At 49.3% G+C, this 12,192-nt stretch overlaps 1 protein-coding gene and 1 non-coding gene across 2 annotated transcripts in view; both read left to right on the top strand.

Annotated features, from left to right (window-relative positions):
* Nucleotides 1-2,774: 2,774 nt before the first annotated feature.
* Nucleotides 2,775-2,846, top strand: TRNAE-CUC (transfer RNA glutamic acid (anticodon CUC)). Its single transcript has one exon. It is a non-coding gene; the product is annotated as a tRNA-Glu (tRNA).
* Nucleotides 2,847-3,034: 188 nt separating this feature from the next.
* The window catches only part of DNAJC5 (DnaJ heat shock protein family (Hsp40) member C5), a 33,474-nt gene continuing 24,316 nt past the window's right edge, over nucleotides 3,035-12,192 (top strand). The window contains exon 1 of the mRNA XM_086760576.1: nucleotides 3,035-3,194. The gene's annotated coding sequence lies outside the window, so the exon portion shown is untranslated. The remainder of the gene's footprint in view (nucleotides 3,195-12,192) is intronic.

Below are 12,192 nucleotides of genomic sequence, written 5' to 3'. Positions count from 1 at the left end.
CTGCGACAGCCCCAGGGGCGAGGAGATGCTTTTGCACCTCCCCAGTTCCTTCCAGCGCCCTCGGGTGTTTTGAAGGAAGGTTGATTAAGCCTTCCCTTCCTGGTTACAGGCTTAACAGTGTTTTTATCACTTCCCGGTTTCTAAGCATGCTCCTGGCAGCTCTCACGGGTGCAAACCCCCAGTTTCCTTCAGGGCTGGGCTGGGGCTGCAGCGTCCCGTGCAAAGGACAGGGGGACGTGGCTTCTTTCCCTGTAAAAACCTGGCACCAGGAGCACACGAAGCCCTGGCAGCCTTGTGGGCACCGACCTGCTCTGCTGTAAGCCGGAGGGAGAAGGCTCTGACAGCAATATTCCTCCTCTGTTCACCCCCTGCCAACAGCCTCAGTGGGCAAGAGCTGCTCGGAGGAGCCTGGGGGCTCCCTGAGTGCCTCTCCTACTGCCTTGGAGCCTGAAGAGGCTTTGTCTTGGAGCTTTTTCAGAGTTGCTTCTCCCTCCTCCCTCTTTTTCCTGTTGCTTCCCTTAAATGAAACATCCCGGTATGAAATCTCCGCTAACGAGGCTGGTGTGTGAGACTCATCAGAGCTGGGATCTTCACACAGAACCAGCAACCAAAACAGCGTCTCCTCTTTCCTGCTCCTCTGGTTTTACGGCATGATGTTCCTTTTCTTTCCGCGTCCCTGAAGACTTGCTGGGCCTCCTCTGACTGCTCCCGTGTTCCGGGGGGGTCCATGCTGGGTGGGATGTTCCCGACTGGGGATGCGGTAGCTGATGAGAGGCTTTCCCCACAGTGGTGCCTCCGGCGCTGCCGCCTCCCCAGGCGGATGCTCGTCTCTCCCTGCGCTTCCCGCTGCTGTGGTTCGTCTCTGCCAGCCCCGTGGCACAAAGCACGGGGCCAGGCGATGCAGTTGGCCCATTCCCAATGGGTTTCCAAGCCAGGCGCTCAGCACGGCCAGGTCCCGCTGCTGGCCTTGGCTGCGGGCAGGGCTGGACGGGTTGGAGGGATAATTTAGGTCCAAAACTGGGTGAGCACCCAGCAAACAGGAGGGAGCTGAGATTCACCAGGGAAGGGAGAGCAGCAAGTGCTCCTGAGGAGCCACATTTTGGGGTGCGGTGACACATGAGAGACTGGGCAGTCGGCATTGTCCCCTGCCAGCTAGCACCTAGGGACAGGCTCACCCTCTTGCCTTGAAAGGAAAACTTCCCAGGGGATTTGGGATGTTTACTCCTGCCCATGAGGAAGAGGGTGGGAGCTCTCATCCTAGCAAAGCACAGGCCCCTCGCTCCTACATCACTGGGAGTTTCCCAAACCCCAACGTGTGCCGTAACAAATGGTGGTCAGGCTGTGCAGCGTCCCATGGCCTTGCTCTCCCTTTGTGCACTGTAATTGTCTGGCTTGGAAAGGAGAGTTTGAGAAAATCCAGCACAGAGCACTGAAATACCTGAGCCATCAAAATGTAGCCTGCATCACTTCAAAGGAGAGGGTGAGCACCCACGCCTGAAGACGGGACGGCTTGGGCAGAGGAGCGCAAGGTGCGGAGGCTTCATGGGGAGCATTGAAGGTGGGGGGAAGCCGGATTGCTCCATCCCACAAAGTGGGAACAAGCAGATAAACAACAGAATCGAAAAGTAACTAATGGCAAAAAGCTAGAAGGAGCCACTTTTTCCTGCTGGCACCATGTCCTGACCCTCAGCTGAAATGGCAGCAAGCATTTTTTAAGGAATTTGACATTTATGCTCACAAGAGGGGTTGCACAACTGCTCCAGCAGCCGGGAGCCTGTGCTCATCCCCCCGGGGAAATCAGCCCCAGGGCTGCATCCCCGGCCGAGCGGGCAGTGTCCAGAGCCAAGCACTGGCCTGGGGTTCCCAGCCCGGGGGCCACTCACTGCATCCCTGCGGGTGTGAGCAGCTGGGGCTGGCCCTGTGTGGGTGCTGGGGTGGGTTCAGCATCTCTTCTTGGGTGCAGACCCGGTGCAAGGTCAATGCTGGGGAGCCCCACACGTAGCCTGTGTTTTGGAGGAGAAGAGGTACCGGGTGTCCTCTGGAGCATCAGTGCTGGAGCTGGGCTGGGGATGAGGACTCGGCAGCCGCAGATGGAAGCCAGGGCTGGACCCAGGAGAGGGTGCGGGTGATTAACGGCGATGACTCTGTTGGCAAATGGGATGGATTACCATTCATTTCTTTAAAATGTGAGTCAGAGACAGCAGACGGGAAAGGCCGTGGGAGCCGCGCGGCGCAGTCACACGCCGGAGGGACAGCGGGGGCAAGCTGCGGGCTGGGCAGTGATCCCGCACCGGCCCCAGGGTCACCCGCTCCGGGATGCGTGGGATGGGGGGAAGCTGGGCGTTCACCTGGGGTGGGAAACAGCAGCGAGCCCCAGGGAGCGGCCAGGAAACTTGAGCAACTGGGAAAAACACAAGCTCTTGAGCTTAAAAAAGCCCCTGTTTTTCCTCTAATTGTAAGCACTCGTTTGTTCACTAAAAGGAGCTGGCTTGGCACCGTGCTCCTGGGACACCAACGAGCCAGCAGGCCGTGGGTGGCAAGCAGGGTGCAGCACCCCGAGAAGAAGCACAGATGATGAGGGAGCTGGACAAACCTGATGTAAAATCGAAGGTCTACGCGCACGAGCGCTGAGCTCCCTGGACACCACCTGGAAAAGTGGGAAACTGCGGAATTTGCAGCCCAGAACGGATGGCCTGGGTCTAGGCCTGGCCCAGGCCTCTCCCTGTCCCGCCCTTAGCGCGGGAACTGCAGCGGGCCGATAAGCGTTTCACAGCTCCCTGGTGGTCTAGTGGTTAGGATTCGGCGCTCTCACCGCCGCGGCCCGGGTTCGATTCCCGGTCAGGGAAAGTTAACTTTTGCCGCGCTCTCGCTCACTTTTCGCCACGCCCACCCACTCCTCCCAGCATTACGCTGCGCGCACCCACGGACGCGCGCACCCACGGACACGCGCGGCGCGCTGCGGGCGCATGCCCGCGGAGGTGGGGGCGCTGCGCGCAGGCGCGATGCGCTGGCTCCTCCCCCGCCCGCCCTCGGCCTCGCCGGGTCCCGCTCGGTGTCTGGCGGCGGCGGCGGCACCGGTTGAGGTAGCGCCGCCGCGACCGAGGGGGCCGCTCGACAGCGGCGGAGGAGCCGCCCGCACCGTGGGGCCGCCCCCGCCCGGGGCTGCCCGGCCCCCGCCCGCCCGCGGGGCGCAGGTGAGCGGGGCCGGGGCCTCACCGGGCCGGGCCGGCGGGTGGAGGCCAAGATGGAGCTGGGGAGGGGGGGAGGCGGGAGGGGGAGGAGGAAGGGGGCGTTTTGGGGTGAGGGGGGACGGAGGGAGAGGGGACCGGTTGCCCCGAGGGCGGGGGGGGATGCTCCCGCCTGCGTCAGCCCCTCGTCCGGTGGCGTCGGGTCCCCACCCGGGAACCCCCCTGCCCACGGGGGGGGGGGGGGATCCCCGCGCCCCTCCTGCCCCCCCGGCCCCCCCCGCCGCCGTCCTTCGTGGCGGTTTAGGGGCCTGCGACCTCTGCTCGGAGCTGTAGTGATGGAGGGGAAAAAAAAACCCCAAACCGAAGGCCTGAAAGGTGAGTTCTGCGTGAAAGTCATCTGTGCTGCGCGCGAGCCGCGATTCACCATGACGGGATTTGCGCTGGAGGAGTCTGGGATGCTTTTTGCTTCCCTCTCCTTACATTGTCCTGCCTGATCTACAAACAAAAAAAAATAAATTTGCAACTGCTCAGATTATTATGTACTTAATGAGTGACGTATTAGCAACGGGAAGCAAATCCAGCCTTTAGAATGAGAAACTTGCAAAGGCAGCGTAATTTTATTAATTCGTGCAGTGTCTTCTGGTTCTGGAATTGAGAATTCCGGTCAGGTAGTTCTGGTGATACGCAGTGCAACTGGCCGAAGCGGAGACAGCAGATTCCCTGATAGCACCTCGCTCTTGCTTTGTGCTTTATCAGTGCCCTGCTGTCATACGCGTAGTGACACAACGCCGTTGACTTTATTACGGGAGCATATGACGCTGATGGAGCCGTTCCTCCCTTGAAGAGCAAGGTGAAAGACACAGAAAGGAAAGCGAAACCTTTTTATCTTTTTTTTAGGTTTGTTTTTATCAAGGTATTAATTTTTGTGTGGTGTGAGACGTTGCTGTGAAGCTGCGTGTGCTTCATATTCTCTCTCCTGCAGTAAAGCTTAAAAAACCAGCGTAAATTTGGTACATTGTCTTACACTGGTACAAAAATAATATAATTCTCCTGCCTAATGTTCTCGTGCTAGCTTACCTTAAGGAAATGGAGATGTTAGACGCGTGTTTAAATACCGTATTAGTTTGCTGCCACCGAAGCAAAAACTCGCAGGCCGCGTTCACCCAGTGGCTGGCCGGCGGTGTTTCGCCCCTTTCACTGGGTAAATTAAGCTCTCGAAAGTATGCAGATCTGAAAGGATTTCCTCCTGAAATGCGTCAGGAATTGTACCTCTTTAAATTCTGAAACAGTAGCAGCCACCTTTAAGTGGAATTTATTCTTTTGACCGCAATTTCGCTAGAGGCCTTTTCAAGTTTTAAGGCGTCTGCTGGTTTCAGGCAGCTTGGGATCAGTGTTTGCATTTTGGTTTGCTTTTGATAGGCAATGATGGAGTCCTAATCTGAGTAAGAGATCCCGAGAAATAATGCCAAATTCATTTGCATTAATGAATTAGCTCTGATAATTCAAGTATGCTGTGCTCTGGGAGGGAGAAAAGAGGGGAAGCAAAAGCTGGTGTTGGAGAGAAATCGACTTTAATATATAGCATGTTACTGAGCAGCTTCCTGTGGTTTTCTCGCAGTGCTCAAAGGACTTTGGAGAAACTTGTCATGATGCTGGCTGTGCAGAATCTGCTTTGTGGACAGCACCGAGTGTTTGGAGATGAGATTTCCAGTCAAACAGCTTTTTATAAGCATAAATAAGTGCTTCTTTTCCTCCTTCCTTTATTTCATCTTAGTGCTTGCCCATGGCATCTAAATCAAAGGGGAAATGCTGCAACGTGGTCATTTTCCTCCTGAATTTTTGGCGTCATGCGTTGATAAATTGCAGGCTGAAGGTTCAAAGTGTTGGTGAAATCAAAGTAGAGATTTCTCGACTTCACATGGTAGCTGTGTGCTATATTTAACCCTCTTCTATCAGTGAGTGTCTGAAAAAAAGTAATATTTTTGTAGTGTGTTTTGTCTCGTAGCGTAGACCTTATATCCATGTTGATTATTCTGAGAAGAATAAACACTCCTTCGGTCTTTCCTGAAGGCCAAGCGGTCCGCCTCCCGGTCAGCTGGTGGTTAGTGAGCCTTGTTTCCCAGCTGGGTCGCAGTGAGTTGGTGTGGTTTGTGGCTGAGGTGGCGCAGTCACCGACCCTGACTTCAGCTATGGCGTTACCCAGGACGGTTGCGCCTGTCGGAAGCTTGTTTTGCGGCGGAGGATCAGAGCAGGGGTCGAAGTACAGCCGTGACACGGACAAGCTTTTCTTATGGTGCTGGGTGAAGGCGTCCGTCAGGTCAGCGGTGGTGTTTGGATCTTCGTACTTTGGAGACTTCTGGCCTAATGTGCAGGTTATGCTGCTGGGGAGCTGGTAGTTGTCAGCGGTGATGCTGTTAATTTTCATATTCCTTCTCTTTGTGAGCCCCAAAAGGCATTTTTGTCTGTGTTTACGCATTCTGATAGTGAATACTAATGGAAGCCTAACTGGATTACTTAAGAAACCATGGTTTAGGTTAAACCTTTTTTTTTTTTCTTTTTTTTTAATTTATGAATTCAGCTACTGGAATATCCTCTCTGGGGAAGTGGGTGCCATTTAAGACTGAGAGGTGGTTCTGCAAATCCTGTCTGTCTTTGAGTGACTTGACTTGGCTGTAACTGGCCTATGATAATTGCCGTATTTCCCTCTTTTGATCGATTTGCCAGTGTCTTCTCTTTTTTAAGTATCATTAATGTTAATAATAACCAGATTAAAATATTTTTTGCAGTACGTTTGGGAAGGGAAGGAGTTGGCAGAACTTTTCTGCAAAGCTTTTGCATAGAGCTGAGCACTTCAGTATCCTCCCCAGAGCGTGCAAAATATTTCGCTCCCCCAGAAAGCATGGGGATTCATTTAAGGTAATTTTAATAAACTAACCGAGTTCCTTCGCAGTTTGATCTTGGGCCGTGCCAGTCCTCTTTGTTCTGCTTTGCTGCTTGCAGGTCTAGCTCAGGGCTCTGCTGCCGCTCCGCTCACGGCCTCTCTTCTCCTCCAGTTTTACCCGCCTGGGTAGGAAGCGAAGCAGCGCTGGAGAGGGATTGTCTCCGCCTGGCGAGGTGTGGCTCTCCTGTCACTCTCCACGAGTCTGAAGAAAAGACGTTTTCAAGGAGTGGGTGCAGTTTGGCGCGTTGCTTGGTTTCCATGAGGTGACCCCCGGCTTGTAAGCAGATGGCACAGAGGGCTTGCAGTGGGCCAGTCCGTGCTCTCAGGAAATAGTTGTGTGGCCACCCACAGTATTGGTTTAGAAGTGTCCATGTAAATACTTTCTGTGTGTTTAACTCTCTAGCTACCTGTCCTGGCCATCAGAGCTCTTCCACACGTTCAGGGAGATTGGTGACTGGACATTTGAGGCTTGGAGGATAAAAAGGAAGCTGAGGGGTGAGCTTGGTGCACCTGGCCAGCATATGCTGTCAGCGGATTGCTAGCGCTTATTAGCTCTCCAGAGCTGTTCGTGAAGTGTTACCGTTGTTTTAATGTATTTTTTATCCTTATGGCTTTGTCACGATGTCAGCTACTAGGTGTTGGTGCTCATTGGTTAACCAGTGACAGCTTTTACTCTTGAGAGACAGGAGTTTGAATGGTGCTGTGTCTTAAGATTTACTTAGAAGTTCAATTAAAGCATTTTCTTCATCAGTAAAAACATGCGAAGCACAGTGATTAGAAAGTACGTTTTAGCTTCAGAGACACTTTGTTTCCCGTTTCAGGCAGTGTAAACTGATATAAAAGAACTGCATTCCAGAACAAAACTTCCTCGAAACATTGTTTAAATATTTTAAATGAAGTAATAGTAGCTACCAAAAAATGTAACTTTTTTTTTTTTTTTGTGTACATAGCATAACTAGGTAGTAATTACTGCTGTTAGATTGCGGGGTTTTTAGTGCTGTTGATGCGTAGGGTTTTCTTGGGTCGGCGTGGATGACACTGCTTTAGCATACGTTCAAATTTCTCGTGTCCTGGCAACTTCTCCTAATGGCACTTACCTTGTATCTGCGTTGCACTAAAATGTGCCTTTTTAACGTCCTTTTCTGCCTTCTTCAGTAGTGCTGAAACGTGAGCTTCTTGTAGGGCCAACTGTAAAACTTTGGTGCGTTGTTCTTCCAGGTGCAAGTTTTTCATCCTCTTGTGCGTGCACTGGTAGAAGCAAACTGAAGGTGTGGGCTGCACAGCGGTGCGGTAGCTCCCGTGCAGGCAGAACGAGTCTTCTAGGCCCAAGTAAATTTAAATTAGCAACTGCTATCTCCTCCTTCATAATCTGTTCACATGTGTCATAATGAGAACAGAGTTTTTTGATGAAAAATTGTTGTTTTTTTTTTTCTTTTTAATATACTGCAGTACTGCGATCTGAGCTTTGTTGGGTAAACGGTTGAGCAAACAAAAATCCCGGTGGCATTTAGTTACCTCTTATCAAAGCATTGCTAATGAACCTTTTCTTTTTCTTTTTTATTTTTTTTTTGCATGACGTCATGTAAGTATGCTTTCATTAACGGGTATTTTTGTGATGATGATGGCCTGATGGCTTCTGACAGGTGAGCGATGCAGGTAAAGAGTTCTGTAGATCTGATTGCAACTACGGGCAGAAGAGCACAAACCAGAGATCCAGCCAGAACCCCACGCTTCCCCCCTCGTCGCTCCAGGAATATGTGTTTATGTATCTGTCAAGAACCATTTTTAACTGCTTGCTCTAGGAACGCTGACTTACACCATCCTGCTCTTGCGTTTGTCGCACGGGACTTCACAGACCCTACTTGCTTTCATCTGTGTCTCACTACGGTTGTGTTAGGTGGCAGCGGTAGGGATTCTGGAACGTTTGTGGCTTTTACAGGCCAGTCTGTAGAAAAAGGGAATATATGGGACCGATATGTTGACAATATTTAGCAGTGCAGATGGGAAAAGTCCAAACTGATGTCATCACAGTAGCCAATTATGCAGCTACAAAAAGTAGAAACTTGCACAAGTTTTCGGTTTGCTTTTCCCCTTTTATGTCTTTAGACTTTTGGCTGTATTTCAAATGGAAATATTCTTTTTCCTTCCATCTGTCATTACATATTTTTATGTCTTAACAGGATTTTTTTGTTACTGTGGTGGTAATATCTTAGAAATGTTATTTATGCTCAGAAACAGTTTGTAATTTTGTGTCACCGTTCCAGTGCCTGGTGTGTAAAGAGGGCCTTTGCCTAGACTGGGTCAGTCATTTGGGAATTTTCCTTAGGAATCTGCTTCTTGTGGCAGGAGGATTTAGGGACATTTACTGAAAAAACATAGTTAGGTTTAAAGCTGCTTGTAGAGAAGAGGAGGACTTGGGAGCCTAACTCCAAACATTTTTGTGGGCAGTTACTGGTGATAACGGCTGCAATAATCTAGAAAATGCCAGCTGGAGGAAATTCATTCTACCGAGACTAGGCTGCACCAAGTGAGCATTCATAATTTCAGGTTGCTTCTGTCATTACTTGATGGTATGCAGTTAAGGGAATTTTTTTATAAATATGTAAGAAATGTCTTAATTTTTCTTTACTTCTCTGCAGTTACAAGGTCAGCCTGAAAGCTGGTGGTCCGGCTTCTGATATTTAGAAGCGGGAGAAGGGGGATCGGCGGACAAAATGGGACGTGTTAAGGTTTTGTGCAGATGCTGGAGCATGGCAGTGTGTCTTTGGGAGACACATGACGCTGTGATGGCAGCGGGTAGAAGGGGAATAAAATTAATGAGTCTTCATGTGCTTTTACAAAGGGCGTTTGGGATCCTTGTGAAATCGTCTGGTATCTGCACAGGGAATCGAAGCTTTTTCTTTTTTTTAAGTTCTGCTCTAGTTCAGGTCCATCAGGGACTGGAGTTACCCTCATAAGAGGGTGACGTGGCCCAGCGTGCCTGGTGCGTCCTCGGTGAGAGCAGCTTTCTGTTTTGTTTCCTTCTTGCCTGCTTGGTTTAGCTTTTGCCACTCCTAGATTCTCCGCTCTTCCCGGCACCCCCTTGGTGTTTCCTCGTCTCCTTCTCCTTGAGGAGGAGGGAAGGAGCCACAAAATCGTTTGGTGCCTCCATTGAAATCCGAGTTGAGCTGTTTCTCAGAAACTATAACCAGAGGCATTTCCCATTCTAAATTGAGTTTAAAAAATGGATTCTGTTACTGTCCGGAACAGTGAATTGATTTAAGTTCCAGGCGTGTTCCGAGTTGCTCTTCTTTGTGAACCTTAGAAATGTTTTCCATCTGATAACTAACAAGCTCTGTTGTGCAGGGACGCTGCTTCTCTGCACGTGTATGATTCTGCCCTGTGTTCTTTCTTTTCCTACAAAGCTCCTGATTTCCGTGCTTACTCACTTCATTCTTGTTGCACTTTTAAACACTGCTTTAGCACAACGTTTGCAATTCACAATTCGTGTAGGAAAACCAGGCAAGCAGAGTTAACGAGGAGTGTTTGGGAGGTGCGTGGTTATAATTTCCCAAGCGTACCTCAGTGTTTCACTGGCTGGTTTGGATCACAGGGACAACAGTCAACATGACTTTACTTTTTATTACTGGTCCCAAAATGGAATATATGTTGGATGAAATATCTTGGATGATGAAAACCCAGCATCTTCTGCAGTTGTCCTGTAATGTGCAATTCCTTCCTCTGGTTTCCTGCATCTTATCTTAAACCCACACTTCTCCCAGTGACTTGTTCTGTTGATGTTTTTCCTGTAGAGCCCAGTTGGTCCGTCCTGCATGTTAAAAAATTGTCGTTCTGTGATGACTTTCACTCTTCCTTCCTTGCTGTTTTGAGACTGTTTAAACGTGTAGTTCTATAAAATACTACTTGAAAATAACCGTAAATGAGGAGAGGTGCTATTTTGCCACTAATTCTGTTCCTCTTAAGGATCTTCAGGAGGATGTGCTCTTGGTTTGGGGAACACATGTAAGAGTGACACTGGTCTAACATTGCCTCCACAGCATCACGTCGTGCGTACAGGCGGACTGAAGAGACACGTGTTAGTTAAGATCAGAGGGAGGAATGAAAGCATCCCAGTCACAAAACCTGTAGGGTTCTCTGGCTTTGTTCTCAGTTATTGCTTTGGGTGGGAAAAAGACTAAATGTGATAATTCTGTACGTTACACGAAACTGAAAGGCGTGTGCATTGGGAATGGCAGTGATTAAGCGATGCATCAGTTTAACAGCGGCCTTTTTGTCTCAAGCCCTCTGAAGTGTGATTCCAGTCTGAAAACTTAGTCTATAAAATCTGTATGCATTTAAATGTTCTATTTCTTGTTTCAATTATAGTGTTAGAAAGCTCGATTACAATTAAAGTCTAGAACATGGTTTTTCCTGAAGCGCCAGGTTTGCAAACTAAGTCTACGGCCTGAAATTCAAGCTGTGTCTTTTCTTATTAATTACTAGTGAGTTAACGGGAAAATCAGTAGGACAAATACCATTCTCAGTTGCCTTATTATTTCTAAATTATGGGCTTGCTTTTTTTTTTTTTTTTTTTTTAAAGCAGCCATGAAATACTGTTGCCAGAGTGAATAGCAGAACTGAGGACATACTTCATCGCGGAGTTTGCAGATTAAATGTACGCAGAGCGAGCGAACAGTGGAAATAAATATCAATACGGTTTCTCCAGGAGTGAGAGTAGTATAAAATAAATCTTTTTGTTGGTGAAACCACAGTGTATAGTTAGAAAATACCGGGGAGGTTATCTCCTGTAAGAAAATGTCAGTTTAAATTAAAACCGCTTCTCAGCCAGCCCTGTGATTTGTTTGAGTATTTCTAGCCAAATGAGCTGGGTGGAGGCAACGTACAAGGCTTTGGGTCCCGAGCACCTTCCAGTCCAGACCGACCCATTGTATGAGCTGTACGCTGGTTAATAGGTTCTTGGTGTGTTGTAAGGATGTAGTTACATCAGCATTCCTGGTGACTTCCTTCAGTGCTGTGAAAGCTTTAGGATTGCTGTGGAATAGACGTCTCACCTATGCCAAGGTGCGTGCTGCTGTCTTTTACTGTGTGTTTACCTCTGCATGTGGGCTCTGTTTTACTTCACCTAAGAAGAAACAAAGCTATTGGCGGTGAAAGCGTGCCCCATCGCCCAGGCTTCAAAAGAAAAGGAATTTTCTTCCTGCTGATATTCTGTTTGGGGCTTTTTTGAGGCTTGACTGCATAGTGCAGTTTGGTGGCAGGCAGTGCTCATGTCAGGGTTGCAGCTTGTTTGCAGCACTTCAGTTCATGCAAAGGGTCTGGTGATCCCAGAGTGGCAAAGAGAATACAGTTAAAAAATGTATTGGTGTGGTTATGATTTTAATCTGTAGTTTATTGACAGCAGTGGTTGTGAGGGTATTTTTGAAAGCTATAGAAAAATGTTATTTTCAAGCTTAAAATGTCTTTCACAACACAGATTGCTCAGTCCTGGCACGTTTTTCTGTGCTGCAGGACTGCAGGAGCGACCTCCTGTTGTGTTTGTGATGTTGGATGAGCGGAGAATGGTGATGGCCGGTGCCTTTGCGCCAAGGACCTGTCATCCCAAGGTGCCAGGGCTCCGCTGACCTGGGTTCCTGAGCTGCCGTTGGGGCTGGGAGCGCCTTCACGTGAAGCAAAGCGCTCGACTGCCAGAGCGGCGTCAGAAAGTCGCGTCAGCGCATACCCCTCAAATAGAGCAGGTTGTCCCTAAAACTCGTATTTATTGGTGTGCGGATGTCCTTACTGGGCACGAGCACTAGCACGGCGGTTGATCACCAGTACAGCTCTTCCCGTCTTTGCTCCGCTGGCGTTTCTGGCGGAAGCTTGCCGTGCTGGATGCAGCCTTGCAGTTAGGAAAGGAAAAAGAGCGGTGGTTTGGTTTGGGTTTGGGTTTTTGTTGTTGGTTTTCAGTCTTTCTTGTTAGTATTCAGTCTTACCTGAAAAGACAAATCTGTTGTGCTGGTTTTGTTTTTGTTTCTTTATGATCTAATAAAGAAGTCTGAATGTATGTTAAAGCCCGTATTTTCT

The sequence above is a fragment of the Chlamydotis macqueenii genome, chromosome 16, assembly GCF_036417535.1.
Source record: "Chlamydotis macqueenii isolate bChlMac1 chromosome 16, bChlMac1.mat, whole genome shotgun sequence".
In the NCBI taxonomy this organism is placed as follows: Eukaryota; Metazoa; Chordata; class Aves; order Otidiformes; family Otididae; genus Chlamydotis; species Chlamydotis macqueenii.
The sequence above is the reverse complement of the archived record's forward strand: the minus strand, read 5'-3'. Positions and strand labels throughout refer to the sequence as shown.